The sequence below is a fragment of the Natator depressus genome, chromosome 3, assembly GCF_965152275.1.
Source record: "Natator depressus isolate rNatDep1 chromosome 3, rNatDep2.hap1, whole genome shotgun sequence".
NCBI classification, from domain to species: domain Eukaryota; kingdom Metazoa; phylum Chordata; order Testudines; family Cheloniidae; genus Natator; species Natator depressus.
This window is the reverse complement of record NC_134236.1, coordinates 25,940,258-25,956,963: the sequence shown is the minus strand read 5'-3', so window position 1 is coordinate 25,956,963 and position 16,706 is coordinate 25,940,258. Positions and strand designations below refer to the sequence as shown.

Genomic DNA, 16,706 nt, shown 5'->3' with positions numbered 1-16,706 from the left:
CCATTTCTAGCAGCTGACAAGAATGTCTGAGGAACAGTGGGGGGGGGGGGATAAACATGGGAAAATAGTTTTACTTTATGTAATGACCCATCCACTCCCAGTCTCTATTCAAGCCTAAGTTAATTGTATCCAGTTTGCAAATTAATTCCAATTCAGCAGTCTCTCCTTGGAGTCTGTTTTTGAAGATTTTGTTGAAGTATTGCCACCTTTAGGTCTGTAATTGAGTGACCAAAGAGATTGAAGTGTTCTCCAACTGGTTTTTGAATGTTATAATTCTTGACATCTGATTTGTGTCCATTTATTCTTTTACGTAGAGACTGTCCAGTTTGACCAAAGTACATGGCAGAGGGGCATTACTGGCACATGATGGCATATATCACATTGGTAGATGTGCAGGTGAATGAGCCTCTGATAGTGTGGCTGATGTGATTAGGCCCTATGATGGTGTCCCCTGAATAGATATGTGGACACAGTTCGCAACGGGCTTTGTTGCAAGGATAGGTTCCTGGATTAGTGGTTCTGTTGGTGGTGTGTGGTTGCTGGTGAGTATTTGCTTCAGGTTGGGGGGCTGTCTGTAAGCAAGGACTGGCTTGTCTCCCAAGATCTATGAGAGTGATGGGTCATCTTTCAGGATAGGTTGTAAATCCTTGATGATGCGTTGGAGAGGTTTGTAAGCAATCTAGTTAAATATGCGTTCGATTCTGTTTTGTTTAAGTGGCTGATAAAATAAGTTGTGCTGAATGGAATGTATATTCCTGTTTTTGTGTCTTTTTGTAACTTAAGGTTTTGCCTAGAGGGATTCTCTATGTTTTGAATCTGATTACCCTGTAAGGTATTTACCATCCTGATTTTACAGAGGTGATTCTTTTACCTTTTCTTTAATTAAAACTCTTATTTTAAGAACCTCATTGCTTTTTCATTGTTCTTAAGATCCAAGGGTTTGGGTCTGTGTTCACCTATGCAAATTGGTGAGGATTTTTATCAAGCCTTCCCCAGGAAAGGGGGTGTAGTGCTTGGGGGGATATTTTGTGGGGGAGACGTTTCTAAGGGGGCTCTTCCCCTGTTCTCTGTGTAACACTTTGGGGGTGGCAGCTTTTAACCTAAGCTGGTAAGAATAAGCTTAGGGGGTCTTTCATGCAGGTCCCCACATCTGTACCTTAGAGTTCAGAGTGGGGAAGGAACCTTGACAGCAGCTATTCTTACCGTCAGTTGAAGGAGCTGTGGTTTTGGAACTGAGTGACTCAGGTTCTAGTCCCAGCTCCTTTGAGGTATGTGAGGTTTATCTACCAATCGAATAACTTATCTAGCAATTTATCCAATCCCAGACCACTTCATAATCCTCAAAAAAATCTATGAAACATTGAGGTTTAGCCTTATTTTTTTCCAGGTATATACAGTGAATACAAGACAGTAATGAAGAAGATGTAGTGGTCCCTTTCTGCACTTATTTGGACTCACCCAGGCTCACAAGAATGATGTTCCTCCTTCCATTATTCATGATAGCTGAGCAGGATGGGAAGGGAATGTGGTTGAATGCCCTAAATAGATGTACATATGCTTACATCTCAATAATCAGTGCTGCGTGCCTATACAGCAGTATTGATCCACTGCCTCCTTTCCTCTTAAGATCTGAAAGAAATCTTTAAAATTCTGTCTGCCTCCCACACAGCTGGTGGCTGACTCCAACCCCTGCAAGGTGCTCAGAGGAGGAGACATGTCAAGGGCTAAGAACTGAGCAGACAAACAAAGAAAAAAGAGGGTTAGAATAAAATTTAAAAAAATATTGTTTGTACGAAAATAATGGAAATGGGAAGAGGGGGAATAATGAAAAAGAAATAAAAAGCAGGAAAAGAGGAGAATAAACAAATGGGGAGAGTGCAGGGGCTACTTCTTTTGTGCTGCTCTCTGTTCATTTTATTGCTACGTCAGCTCCAATCCCTGTTTTTCTCTCTCTTCCACCAGCTGCACCCTGCCTCATATCTACGTTGTGAGATCTCAGAGGAATGGACTGTCTTGTTTAGTACTTGGCTGTATAGAGCCTAGCACAATAAAACTCTGATCCTTGATGGTAGTTCTTAGGGGCTACCTCAATGGAAATAGTGATAATCAAGAAACAGAGATGAAAACATGGAAAGAAAGATGATAGAGAAATAAAGACGAAAATCAAGACAAAAAGAGAGGGAAAATACGGAAAAGAAAGCATAGACTTATAGAGGGAAAGAGCAAGGAAATATTATATAGGACTTTCTAGGCCCTACAGCCACCACCCTTACATAAGATGTTTTGTTCCCCCCCCAGTAGCAGCTACTGAAAGGAGAAACACTTTTCCACATGGGATACCTCTCAGTGGACAAGATTGCGCATCTCTGCCACTTGCAATCCATCCTCCTTTGTTATATAAACTACTGCAATTGGAGGTTATTTTCAGATCAATAGAAAATATATCCCATCCCTAACGAATATAAAATACCCTCAATGTCTGTACATTTGTCTTCTTCTCCTGTGATACTGCATTAGCTTTAGAGGCAGTATAGTGCTGGCTGTGCTGGCCCGTAGGGCTGATTGGAGGATATTCTCAGGTACAAGTACCGTAAGGGTTCTCTTCTAATATTCATAATTTAAGTACCACCTTTGAAAGGAGGAAGGGTGATTTTTGTGGTTAAGGTATTAGGCCAGGAGTCAGCAGCCTTTGGTTCTATTCTTGGTTCTGTCACGGATTTCTTATCTGCCCTTGCTTCTAGGGGTATGTCTACATTGCAATAAAATACCCATGGCATCAAGCCTCAGAACTCAGGTTAGCTGACTCATGCTTGGTGGGCTGCAGGGCTAAAAATGGCTGTGTAGATGTTCGGGCTTGGACTGGAGCCCAAGCTCTGGGACCCTCCTCCCTTGCAGGGTTTCAGACCCCAGGCTCCAGCCTGAACTTGATTATCTACACTGTAATTTTATAGCCCTGCAGCCCAAACTGTGCAAGACAGAGTCAGCTGACTCAGTGAGCCATGGTGGTGTAGCTTTTTACTTCATGGTAGAGATACCCTAAATCATTTAATCTTAGATGGGTTAAGCTAATGCTTTATCACGGGAAGAGAAGAAAAATGTAATAAATACTTCCCTATCTCCTTGCCATATTCTGAGGATGAATTCATTAGTGAATGGAAGGTGCTTAGGTCAAGTTGTTTTTTACCATTGTAATGAAAGTAGAAATAGAACCCTTTTATTATTCCAAAATAAGTGTCCAAGTGCACTGAAATAACCCACTGTGAATTAGAACCAATTTAGTTATTTCAGTGCAAGTTGTGTGTAGACCAGTGGTTCTAAAACTAGGGCCGCCGCTTGTTCAGGGAAAGCCCCTGGCGGGCCGGGCCGGTTTGTTTACCTGCCACGTCCTCAGGTTCGGCCGATCGCGGCTCCCACTGGCCATGGTTCACCGCTCCAGGCCAATGGGGGCTGCAGGAAGGGCGGCCAGCACATCCCTCGGCCCGCGCCGTTTTCCGCAGCCCCCATTGGCCTGGAGCGGTGAACTGTGGCCAGTGGGAGTCGCGATCGGTCGAACCTGCAGACGCGGCAGGTAAACAAACCAGCCCGGCCCACCAGGGGCTTTCCCTGAACAAGCAGCGGCCCTAATTTGAGAACCACTGGTGTAGACAATCCTTAACTTGATGAGCCCTTTATCTCACTTTTTACACACCAATGTAAAAAAAAAAAGTAACTTCAATGGAGTTCCTGTGGTGTAAACAAGAGAAGGATCATCTCCTCTCTGTAGTGCAAAGTAGTGTAAATCTGGTGTAGATTAATCAATTTATATCCAGACAGGAAAGGAATCCAAAGAGAGATTCTGCAGTCAGCAGCAGGCCTGACCAATGCAGTGTGCAACTCATTAACTGACAGGTGAGAGTTCAGGTGGCTTGTTTCTTAGTGTAATAGAAACAAATGCACCCATGTAAACAGTGTCCCCATCAACTATTAGTGCAGGGACTGCAAGAGGTCCCCATTATCTCACTATACATATCCCATTGATGTACCAGCTCACAGGCTGGAGGAGAATGTACAGGATAGTAAGAACAGGAAAGATCTCAGTTACCATGGTTTATCCCCATTGGCGCTAGTTTTCAGTTAAAAATATGACCACCTAAAGCATATTTACTCCCACTTTATACCCCAACTGTGCTGTTTAAATTATGAATGTTCAATAGTGGAGAACACTGATTCCATTTGCCTTCAATGGTTTCTACTGGTGTATCCGGGGACAGGATTTAGTTGAATGAAGGCAGTTTAGGAAGGAAAGCAAATAGGGAAATGTAGAAGGCAAGCACACAGGGATCGCAGTATTTCACAAACAAAAAAAGCTCACAGTAACCCTCAGACATAACAGTGTTTGGGTGCACTGATGTATACATTGTAGGTTAGCCAGGGAAGCTGTCAAACTGTGTGTGTGTATCTAGTGGGGTCCTGGAGTCAGTCCTCGGTCTGATCTTCATCAATATTTTCCACTGATGACTTGGATAATAGCATGGAGAGTATGCTTATAAAATAGGCAGATGACACCAAGCTGGGAGGGGTTTCAAATACTTTGTTTAGGTGGTTTTATGATGTTGATGGGAGATCTCTCTCCCGTCAGCTTAGAGTGGCTACGTAAGCAATCTTACAGCGGCTATGCCGCTGTAAGTTCACTAGTGTAAACATGGCCTTCCCTAGGCTGTGCAGACACTTAATTCAAGGTTAAACTCCTAGTGTAGACAAGCCCCAAATGGGTTAATGGTACAAAAAAGGCTCACTCTCCATAGCCTTATATAGTCATTTACACCAGTGCAAAGTGGGTGCAAAATGCTATGATTCTGATTTGGTACCATTTTAGATCCATTTTGCACTATTGTTAATGACTGCACAAGATACATGGCAATGAAAAGTCCCCAGTCTGAACCAAATTTTCCCTTGGTTAACTTTTTCCATTGTCGTATGCAGTGCTGTAGCCAAGTTGGTTCCAGGATAGTAGGGAGAAAGGTGGGTGAGGGAATATCTTTTATTGGACCAACTTCTGTTGGTGAGAGAGACAAGCTTTCGAGCTACACAGAGCTCTTCTTCAGGTCTGGGAAACATGCTGCTCGTGGAGGTGGTTTTGTCAGCATAGCAGGGGAGTTAAAGTGGCAGGAGGAGCTTTTCAGTGTGTACACCTCCATTGCTTTGTCGACGAAAGCTGACGTTTGTTGGCAAAACTGTGTAGTATAGACAAGGCCTAACTCCGAGCATCACAGCTAAATATAAGGTGGACTAGATAGTTTAGTATAAGCAATTCACACATATCAAGGTGAAGTGGCCCATTAACACTCCTCCAGTGATAGGGAGGAAAGGAAGGAAGGAGGGAGAAAAGCAGCTGTGTGTTTGTGTGTGTGTGTGTGTGTGTGTGTGTGGGTATTAGTGGGTTATAGATTGTTGTAATAAGCCATACATCCAGTGTCTCTGTGCAGTCCATGATTTTTAGCATCTAGCGAAGTTATGAATTTAAGTTCTGAGGCTTGTCTTTTGAAAATGTTGTGCAGGTTTTCTTTCTTTGAGGATGAGGACTGACCAGTTAGCTATCAAACTATGAAAAGTGTTCACCCACAGGTGATGTGGGGGTTAGGTGGGAGACAGGCATCCACATGCTTAGATTGAGACAACAGCGCGCATGCCCAAAAGCAGAAATGTAGGCAGGTAGGGAATTTTTACCCTTAAAACTTAGGCGTTGAGTGTGTTTAGACACCTACCAGCATGGGCGATGGGTGAACCCCCACTTTCGGGAGGCTAGCCCATCAGCCCCACCCCGTGTGCCCAAGGCCCCGCCCCTCACATGCTAGAGCCCCGAAACCTGCCCCCCCATAACAGGAGGAGCCCCGGACAGCCCCAGCGCTCTGGGCTGAGCGCCAGGCCAGGCCGCTGCCCTCCCGCCCCCGCCGAGCCAGGCTGAGTTGAGCCCCTCTCCCCGGAATGCCACGCTGGGCTGGCCCCCGTCCAAGTGCCAGGCAGAGCCAGCGGCGGTCCCCTGCCGAGCCGGCAGCCCCGGTGCCTGGCCGAAGCGCCTCACACCCCTGCTAGACCCCCGCGCCTGCCACTTGCTCGCAGCGTCCCTCCTCACTCCCCTGCCCCTGAGGAGAAGTGACGTGGCGAGTACTGGGGACCTGGCGGGGGGGCAAGGGAGGTGGAGTGCAGGTAGGCCGGTGGCAGCAGCAGCAGGCGGTGGGCGCCTCAGAGAAGGGGCGGGACCACCACAGCCCAAGTGTCTGTCGGGGGCAGCTGCACCAGGGAAAGCTTGGCCTTTCCTGGCCTATTATACCCGCCAACCATGCCTACCAGGTTCAGCAGAAGTTTTGTGGATCACAATGCTTTCAAAACTGGGATTTAGGCACCTAACCCTGATATTTTGGCATCTCAGTCTGATTTAAGTGCCTATATTCCATTGAGGATCTGGGCTCAAGTGCCTAAAAGTTAAGTGTTGCAGTGCTGAGCTCAGGAATGTCTAAGGCCTTGTCTACTGTAGAAAGTTGTACCAAATTATAGTCTGGATCCAATTATATCAATACAAAGAGGCTTATACTGGTATGAAGATTATCCTAAGAATAAGAAGAATTTCTGGAATGGGGGAAAATCTCACACATTCCAAATACTCAGCACTGTGGGTAGGATATACATTTTCCACAGCTTATAAGAAGGAGGAAAACATTTGTATTTCCTAAAAAGAATTTTTGCATGTGTAATCCGGATACTGTGTGTGGGAGTATAGTGTTTGTATGTGTGCAAAAGAGTGTGTATATGTAGTGTGTGTACATAGTGTCAGTGTGCAGTGGGTGTGTTCTGAAGGATAGCAGTTGTTATAAATATTGGCAATCACAATCAAAGGTAATCATATTCTAAATGATATTCAGATCACATTTATGTTAATGTATGTTTTATATACTGTATAAGCTATAAGTATCATTACTTTGCAGTCCACACCCTCTCCTCTGCAAATGAAATGATTCGTTTTCCACATTAGTAAATCAGCAGGTTGAAAACTATTGTAAATCAGTGTTTTCATTATACATGTGATGCTCGATACTATTGTTGCATAAGAGGAAAAAGGTAAAAGCTGGATCCTGGGCATTTTTGGTCCCCAGCCCTCAAATTCCATTGCGCATATACACAACAAATCCAGCCACTCCAACTGCACCAAACTAACAAACCTGAATGCATCCCAGTACAACAGCATCTCAAACTCTGATCTGGCACCTTGATCCAGTTTGATCCAGTGAGCTTTTATGTTGGGATCCAAATTATTCTGATGGAGCAGGAGAAGGTGCATATGTACTGAGTTGAGACAGTAGAACAAGGTCTGTACCCAAAAAATTAGCAGGATCCAGGTGCCAGTTGTATGTGCGGCTTTCTTGTACCAGGATGTGTTGGGATCAGGTTTGGTGGAATAGCAGAAGCAAGACTCGCTCTCTATTTTGAGGTAGTTTATTCTGGGGCCTGTGTTTTAATTGCGCTGTTGAGCTGGGATGCATCAGGATCTGGCGTTTGAGGGGCTTGGGGGTGCAACAGGAGCAGCTAAACATGCTCGTTATTCATATGGCAGAATGAGGGTGACTGGGGCGAAGATGGAGCCGGAGGCAGGTGCCAGCGGTGGGGTTGGGCAGTGCTGCTGTGCTCGGATGCAGGGCGCTCCGCGTTCCATTGGCACACAGGGGCAGAGACACTTGCTCTCTGTTAGATTTTAAGGGGAGGGAGCCCCAAATCGGCATGATCCAGCTTCTTACTTTCTCCCCGTCTGATGGGAGGTTTTTGACTCTCCCCTTGTTGGCTAACACGTGCTGGGGTGGGGCGCACGGCTCCCCCCAAAGACCCTAACACTTCCCAGTGATGTGTGTCCGGTGAGCTCTTTTAATTGTCCCCAGCGGGTAAATAATACACACACACACCGGTGGGAGAGGTAACAGAGCAAATACTCCGCCCCAAACTCTGCTCTGATGCCGGGGCTGGCTGGGGGTCCAGCGCCCAGGATCGCTGATGTTCCCAGTCCCGTCCCAGCGGCGGCTTCACTTGCTGGCACTTGAGGTCTCTGGCAGCCTCCTGTCTCGCACCGCGCCAAGGAGCTCGCCCTTGGTGTCCCCGGACGGCCGGGGCGGGGGGGCAGGCTGAGTCCGGGGGGGGGGGGAGGCGCTGTGTCCGCAGTGGGGGTGCGCACAGCCCAGCCGGAGCTGGGACTCGGCGGCCAAGGGGCTGGGGAAATCCAATGGGGAAGGCGCCTCTGCGTGGCTAACCCCGCCCACCTCTCCCTGCGCATCTTCCCCAGCGCCGCGCCGCGCCGTGCCGTGGCGAGCCGGTCCGGGCCGCGGGGCTCGCTGCGGGAGCTGGAGAGACGCGTGGATGGGCAGCTCCGCGCCGGAACCAGCCGCGGCCCCTGCCCCCGCCCCAGGTATGTCTGTCAGTCAAGCCGGCGGCTTTGCCTTTCCAGCCGGGCCGCCCCTCCCCACTCACACCGCCCGCCCCTTACGGCGGCAAGCCCAGCGGGGAGTCCAAAACTTCCAGCGGCTGCCCCCGACCCTGAACCCCGGCCAGCGCCGTGGAGCAAGAAGTCAACTTCGTTCCTGCCTCTCGGCCACCCCCCTTCCCAGCCCGCCGCTGCTCCTCGCTCCAGTCCCCTGGCGGAGTTGGTCTCCAAGTTTCCGTGTAGTTTGAGGGGCTGCATCGGCTGTCGTCTGCTGCTGGGTGCCTGGGGACGATTCGTCCCGGGGAAGGCTTTTCTGCCTTTCGTGTTCAGCGTGTGGGGAGACTCCCTGCCTCCCCGCCCGCCCGCCTGCCTGCCCTGCGTGCGGGGAACACCGCTGGCTCTGCCCTGGGGCCAGCGCTGATCAGTTAATTCGAATCTAGTCCCCTTGGACGCCAGAAAGTCGCTGGTTTATATTTGGGGTCAGTAGCGCCCTGGGCTGAGGCTGAGGACTCGGGGCTCTCTTTGGCCCCTGGAAGAAGAAACGTCTGCAATAATGGTGATTACTCCCGTCTGATCTTGGACGAGAGGCTGGGGCTTAAGCTAGTTAGTTTCGCTGCTGCTGGGAAGGGTCACTCTCGTTCGTAGCTTCTCCAGGGCAGATCAATAGGTGCATAGCTGAGTCCCTTTCGCATTGCGGAGCTCACTCTTTCCTTTCAGAACATAGACAAAAAGGAAAGTAGCTTTAAAACAGCCTTCAATCCTAACAAGAGACTGGCCAAGAGGATCTGAAACAGCTCCCATGGATGGCAGGCTCAAATCGGACTTGCTAAGCTGGAGGTAGACTCCCTGCTTGTGGATCAAGGTAGGTTTTTTTGTTGCTGTTGTTTTTTTTTAAAGTGCCTCCCTCTTATAATGAAGAATTTTAATCTGTGTTTCAATGAGACAATGAAAATCCTCATGGCTCACTTTCAGAACTCTTTTCCAGGGATCACAGTCTGACACAGCCCCATTCCAACACAGTTTATTCTTGCCTAATGCAAAGTACAACTGCTGATTGGTCTTTGTGAGCGATAGTCTTAAACAGAGTACCAGCGATGTATCTAGAGGGAGGGTGTACCTGAAGACTTGAACAGCAGGAGTATATTGATTCCATTAGCAGAATTTACAGATCTACCAACAAATCCTTTTAGCACAATTTCTTTCCCAGAATTAAAGTTATCTAAGCTTCTATCACTAAAAGAGGTGGAAAGATGGAATGAGTTAGAGTAACTTCCAAATAAGTAAAAAGAAAAGGAGTGAGGATGAAGTGAGCTGTAGCTCACGAAAGCTTATGCTCAAATAAATTTGTTAGTCTCTAAGGCGCCACAAGTACTCCTTTTCTTTTTGCAAATACAGACTAACAGGCTGTTACTCTGAAACCTGTTCTAAATACGTGCAATAAAAAGAATGTATCTATAGGTAAGCAACAATTCACTATGTATAGCCATGAGCCAATTCTTTTTTTTTAAAGTGATTAGTGATTCTGGGTGCTTCAGTTTTTGGGCGTCCAACATGAGATGCATTAAAGGAGACTGATTTTTCAGAGGGTGGGCATTCTGGGCAATGGTTTCTTATTTTAGCCATTTTCCTTGATCGTGAGCACAGTATTCTAAGAAAATGTATCATTGTTATAATCAACTGGAATTGAATAATTCGTTTTAGCAATAATTGGCCAGGTTTCCTGAAAGTTTGGCAAGAAACAACTGGCTTTACAACTTTGCTTAGTATGTGAAAGAATCAGTTAGCGGTGTTGCCCGTTTGTCACCAAGCAATTATTTGTGACAAGAGCAGAGATCTAGGGAAATGTGTCCCCCAAAGCCCATGCTTGAACTGAATTGTATGTGGGGGAATATTGGCTAATGGTGGAAAATCTGAATTTTGAATATTTTCAAGATTCTGAATTTAAACTACTAGTAAAAACAGGATGTTATGTCCTGATAATACTTATTTAAAATATGGTGTTAAATTAAATTTTTCATAGCTGAACAAACATAAAGGAGAGCAACACCACTTGACTTAATTGAAAGTGAAGAACAATTTAAGAAAACTTATTTAATTAAGTAAAATCTACTAAGTATATTGGTAATTTAGGATGTAAAGCAGCTTTCTAAGAGGAGCCAGTGAGTGCATCCTTCCTCTGTTCTTTCTGCCAGAGAAAGTAAGTGTGCGCGCGTGTGTATGTGTATATAATTCATAGCACTAAGCCAAGAACAAAAATGTCAGCAGTCCTTCAACAAGATGTCCTTAAATACAAGCAGAAGAAGGGGAATGAGAAGGGATCAGATTCTGATTTCAGTTACACTGATGTAAATCCAGAGTCACTCCGTTGAAGTCAATATTCTAGATTTGTGAGATCAGAATTTGTCCTAAAATGTCCTTTGCACTAAAAAAAGGTAATAATTTTATTAAGATAATGTTGAAATAAAAAGAAAAAGGTACAGAGTTTAGGCATAGAAGTTTCTGGTTATCTGGGAATAAGGTACAGATTATCAAGGGGTGCGAAATTCGGTTTAGGAGCTGGTGGAGTAAGGATTACATAATCTGCAGTCTCCCCGATTGGGGGTGAAAGTTTAATGGGTCAAAGTACAGACCTTGAGCTATGGGGGTAAGTTATCCATATAATGGCTATGTTCAGGTGTGGAGTATAATGAGCGGATACGATGATGGGGATGGATCTATCCTACTAAGAAACATTCCCTCTGTGACCACTCCAGGCACATCAAAATTTCCCAAGGGAAGAATAAAACAATCAAAAGCCAGAGTGAATAATAAATCAGGCAGTCAAGATTACCCTAAGAATTTAATTACAGTTTCCAAAGAATAATAGTAACAATCAAGTCAGCAAGTTAACATCAACACTGGTGGCTTGATTCAGCCCTGACAAAATGAATGTCACAGAGGCCCAAATCTTCAAGGGTATGTAGACTCTTAACTTCCACTGGTTTCCTAAATACATTTGAGGATCTGGGCCATTGTTCTTGGGTGCAAAAAGTCTGCCTGGAGTTGAGATGCAGCTGCACAAGGCATCTCAATCTCCTGTTCCACCAGGGAACTTGCAAGTGGTTGGGGAGGTGGCATTGTTAGGCTTACGGATAGACTGATTCAGCATATTCCCTTGATAGCCTCTGCCACTGGTGCTCCCTGTGTATGGGAATGTTCTGGCAGAGCCCCTGGGTCAAGTCAGTGTTGGAAACGCAACCTGTCCTCTCTCCTGGAATGAGTGTTGTCCCCTAACCTGTAGCTGCCTGCACTCCATTCCGGTTTTATTTATACTCCTCAGTGCCAACAGAAGTGAATCAAGCTCTACGTACCCAGCCATTCTAATGTAAATTAAATACCAGTTAGCAAGGAGATAAGGGCATTTGTGTATTTTTGTTTGTTTTTTGCCCTTAAGAATCTGGATGCTGTGTTGGGGCTCTGACTGCTCTAGCTTTAGCGGAGGAACAGCTGGTCTCCATCCATCCTGACTATATATAAACAGGCCACTCCTCCTGTTTACCTTCCTCCTTTGAATCCCTCTCAGATTCTTTTTAGTTGTTTTGCAACATCCCCCTCTCTGTCAAGCCTTGCCATTTGAAGAATGCAATTACCTGCCACTGGGGCATTTACATTTCAAAAGACCTACCCAACTGTAATAAGAAAAGGAGTACTAGTGGCACCTTAGAGACTAACCAATTTATTTGAGCATAAGCTTTCGTGAGCTACAGTTCACTTCATCAGATGCATTCAGTGGAAAATACAGTGAGGAGATTTATATACACACAGAACATGAAACAATGGGTGTTATCATACACACTGTAAGGAGAGTGATCACTTAAGATGAGCTATTACCAGCAGGGGTGGGGGGACCTTTTGTAGTGATAATCAAGGTGGGCCATTTCCAACTGTAATAGTATTAAATGCAAGACTCAGATCCCCAAAGCAACATTATTCCCTTGCTCTCAAACTTCAGAGTTGTGGCACGTCTGCCAGGGGACATAAAATAAAATGGAGGCTCATGAATAAATAAGTTATTCCACTAGCCTACTGTTCGTGGGTATTTTCTAGCTTATTTTTTTCTTTTTTGCTGCTTTTTCTTTCTCTCCTCCCATCTTCCATTTTCATGAACTTCTAATTCTGCTCAAAAAGAAACGGAGTACTAGTGGCACCTTAGAGACTAACACATTTATTTGAGCATAAGCATGCATCCGATGAAGTGAGCTGTAGCTCGCTTCAGCTTATGCTCAAATAAATGTGTTAGCCTCTAAGGTGCCACTAGTACTCCGTTTCTTTTGGCGGATACAGACTAACACGGCTGCTACTCTGAAACCAGTCATTCTGTTCAGTTACTTCTCCTTTTTTTTTTTTACCCACTTTTTTCCCTGTTTTCTTCAAAAACAAAACAAAACCATGCTTCTCTCACTTCCTGTTTATAAAATATGTATATCCCCTAGTCTGGTTCTTCTTAAACAACCAAATCCTCAGCTGGTAAAAATGGTCTTAAGGTATATCTACACTACAGCTGCTAGAGCTGTACCGCTGTAGTGTAGACACTTCCTATTTCAACAGAAGGGATTTTCCTGTTTTCTCTGGGAGACTATAGCTATGTTGATGGAATACTTCTTTCGTTGACCTACCTGCACTAAGGGTTAGATTGACCTAATTACATCGTACAGGGTGCAAAACTTTTCGCAGCCCTGAGTGATGTAGCTAGACTGATCAAATTTTTAAGTGTAGACTAGAACCATGGATCTGTTCACTTCAGTGGAGCTTCACCAATTCATGCTAGTTGAGCATCTATTCCCATAGTTTATTTTCCTTTTCTCTCCTCCTGGCTTCTGTGTCCTCTTCCATTATTCTTTGCCATATTCATCATTCTCTCTGCTTTTATCTTTCTGCCCCCTTTGATTTTTTCCCTTGTTTCTCCCCCCCCTTCTTTAATTTATTCTGTTCTATTTTATTCTATGTAAGTTCTTATACTACCCTAGTCAATGTTATATCTGAGCACTTTCAGAAGTTCACATGACTAATATCTGTCACCTGTGGTTCACTTTCTCTCTCAACCTCTCCCAACCAAGGAAATTCTGTGTGTAGTGTAGTGTTTTGGCAGGGATTTTTTTTGAAAATAGATTTGTACACACTGATCTGCGTTTATGCTAGAGAAGGCAGGTCAAGAAATTGTGGAAGGCCGGTCAAGGAAGTGTGCCTTGCACTTGGAGCTGATGGTGGTGAAGTTTGTGAAGCTGGGGAGTTTCTTCCAGTCTAGACTGCCCCCCAAGAAAGCTCTGTCTCCCACATAGACAAGCTTTAACCTTATGGTAAAGAGTTCCATTGTGTCTCAGGAGTGGAGCTATTGACTGTGGTTCTCATTCTGGGGCCTTAGGAGATCTTTTAGGTATCTTGGGCTCAGGCCATTGTGTGCCTTGAAGTTAAGGACCAAGACCTTGAACTGGTCTCTATTCTGTGGGAGGCCAGTGTAGAGAGTCAAGGACCGGTTCAACGCTCTTGTGGTAGCCTGTGTTGCTCAGGAGATGTGCTGCAGCATTTAGTAGTAGCTCCTTTTTCCTAAGGGCTGATGGCTTCAGCCCATTTGGTTATCCCTGTTCAGCCCTTCTCTCTGGCTACCCCATGTTATACTGTCTGCTCCGCCACTGAGCCCTCCTGCCTCTCCCTTACTCCAGTAAGGTGGTGTAGGTTCCCTTTGGCTTTCTCTCATGTTGTCTCTATCCCATTCACCCACATGTATTCTCTTCGGGCCTACCAGTGTTCCATGGCCTTGCTATGACCTCCCATTCTCCATCTTCTTGTGCTCCCTCGCCCCCACCACAGTGGCTTACCCCATTTATTTCTCCTTCTTCCTATTCTCTGAAGTGTTAATGTGAAAGGAGGTGTGGCTCCCGCTGACTTCTGTTCTATCTGTCTTACCCTCTGCCTCGTGGGGGAGGAGCTGGGAGACAGCCTGCAGAAGAATGCCCTTCAGGGACAGAAAATCCAGTATGGTTGGCCTCTTAGGACCACGTGCAGTGGCACATCTGACTCCCTCACTGTAATAGTGGATAACAGGACTTTGCTAATGTGGGAGTGAGAGTACGCCCACCATGTGCAATCACACATCCCAGCTATGGAAATAAGAGTGGTTTTGATTGCAATTGGCATGGAGCAAAACAGCTCCAGGAAGATTTGCATCTGAAAGTGAGAACTCAGGCAACGAGAGCTGCTTGACCTCTGGATCTGGCAGCTTCAATATAAATTGCCATGGAACAGTTGGACAACGTTCCTCTCCGGCATCAGTAACAAGAATTGTTGTTTTTCTCCTGCATCCCGTACATATTAATTCCTCTAGAGGAAAACAATCCTTTCCAATCTGCGGGACGGATCTCTAAGCTGCAGGGTGGATTTCTCTTGCATAATTTGTTACCCCACTGGCTCTCATCCCCTTTCCCCTCGCTGATGGGTTGGGAAAGTGGCAGCCCATTGCAGTGTCACCTTTGTATTTCAGTCCGCCCAAGCTGTGGTTAAAGTAGATTGAAGCAGGAAGGGGTGCTCTCGCTAACACCAGCCATTAGGCAGGAGCATCATGGGAGCACTGCTTATCTTAGCCAGGGCTGGAGGGCAGCTCCCTTCTGATTTTTACCAGAGGAGGTACTGTAAGCTTCCATTGACTTTAGCACTTGTGTAACAGGGAAGGGGGACACTGAGGCACTATTATGTGTAACTCTTGTAAACTCCCCTTCTCCCTGTAACTCAGTGCAACTCTTTGCTAAAACACAGGCCAGAGTCCTGTCTTTACAGGACTTTTCAGAACGCGCTACACAGAGTTAAACGTCGGGACTGTTGTATATAAAATCCTGAAAAGTGGGCGTTAATAGTTCCCAGTCGAGTTCAAAGAGGGTGCCGTACAGTTTCTTAGGCCATTTCTGTACAGTATGGCACTGCAGCGGCGCAGCTGTATTGATACAGCACGTGTGGTAAAGATGCTCTGTGCTCATTGTAGAGAGCTCTCCCATTCGTATAATAAAACCACCTCCGTGAGTGGCAAAAGCTACGTCAGTGGGAGAGGCTTTCTTGCAGACATAGTGCTGTGCGCACAGGCCCTTACGTTGGTGTAACTTACATCGCTCAGGGGTGTGAATATTCCACCCTCATGAGCAACGTAAGTTTTGCTGACATAAGTGACAGGGTAGACATAGCCTTAGGGAAGGTCTACACTTAAAACGCTGCTGTAATGCTGCTGCAGTCAGTGAAGACTATACCGAGGGGAGAGCTTCTCCCATCGGCGTGGTTAATCCATCTCCATGAGCGGCGGGAATGCTGTCTACACTGGGGGGTGCGCTGATATAACTACGTCGTTTAGGGGGTTTGAAAAATCACACCCCTGTACGATGTAGTTATCCTGATGTAAGTTTATAGTGTAGACCTGGCCTTAGTAAAAAACCACATTTAATGCACACAGAAAACATAAATAGTAGAAAATATATTCTAAATAGTATTTGGAATACTATGAATAACTTTTCAATGTAGGCTGTTAAGCAATACATCTACTGGTATCCCTTATATAGATTTACATGTATTCAAATGTACGGTTCCAACATAACATGCTATACTTCAGCACGCACAGCTAAACATACTCCCTCTGATCTTCCCTCAGAGCTGATTTCTTACTCTTTAAGGTGTGGTGATATGTAGTGTGTGCCACAGAGACTCTTCAGAGCTTGAGAAGAATTGCAGAAACTGAGTCCCTTCAAACGCTGCTGCAGAACAAGCTGTCAGCAAACACACAGTCTGGGGATCTTTACAGTTAGCACCATTCCAGCTCTTGGGTTAATAGCTTAATGGTCCACAGTTGCTGGTGAAGCAGAAATCTACAGCCTGTATCCAAAGTGGTTCGGGTATTGGGATCAGCATATAAAATATTAATTCTCTGCTTCATGCTTCTATACTATCCCCTCTCATCCCAGTGATGAGAGCTGGTGCTACCATTCAGATTTCAGTGCAGAAATCTAATGATGTCTGAGGAGAGCATGTTGCATAAAGTAATGGGACTTGTGTCATTGAGAGCAGGATTGGGCCCATAATTTGTCATGTGCTTTGGGATGAAACGCATTCTATTAATGTACTATATGCTTACTACCAATGAGAACACAGGTATTTAAAAAAGAAAACATGGGAACTGTCCTCAACAGTATTTTCCTTTTAATATGGGGATTTTATTGTATCTTTAAAAAACCGTAATTGTTTTTCAGTT

General features: G+C 45.5%; 1 protein-coding gene across 2 annotated transcripts in view; it reads left to right on the top strand.

Annotated features, from left to right (window-relative positions):
• Nucleotides 1-8,286: 8,286 nt before the first annotated feature.
• The window catches only part of KCNS3 (potassium voltage-gated channel modifier subfamily S member 3), a 62,540-nt gene continuing 54,120 nt past the window's right edge, over nt 8,287-16,706 (top strand). For both annotated transcript variants that reach the window (XR_012638510.1, XM_074946798.1), the window contains exons 1-2: nt 8,287-8,428; nt 9,161-9,305. The gene's annotated coding sequence lies outside the window, so the exon portion shown is untranslated. The remainder of the gene's footprint in view (nt 8,429-9,160; nt 9,306-16,706) is intronic.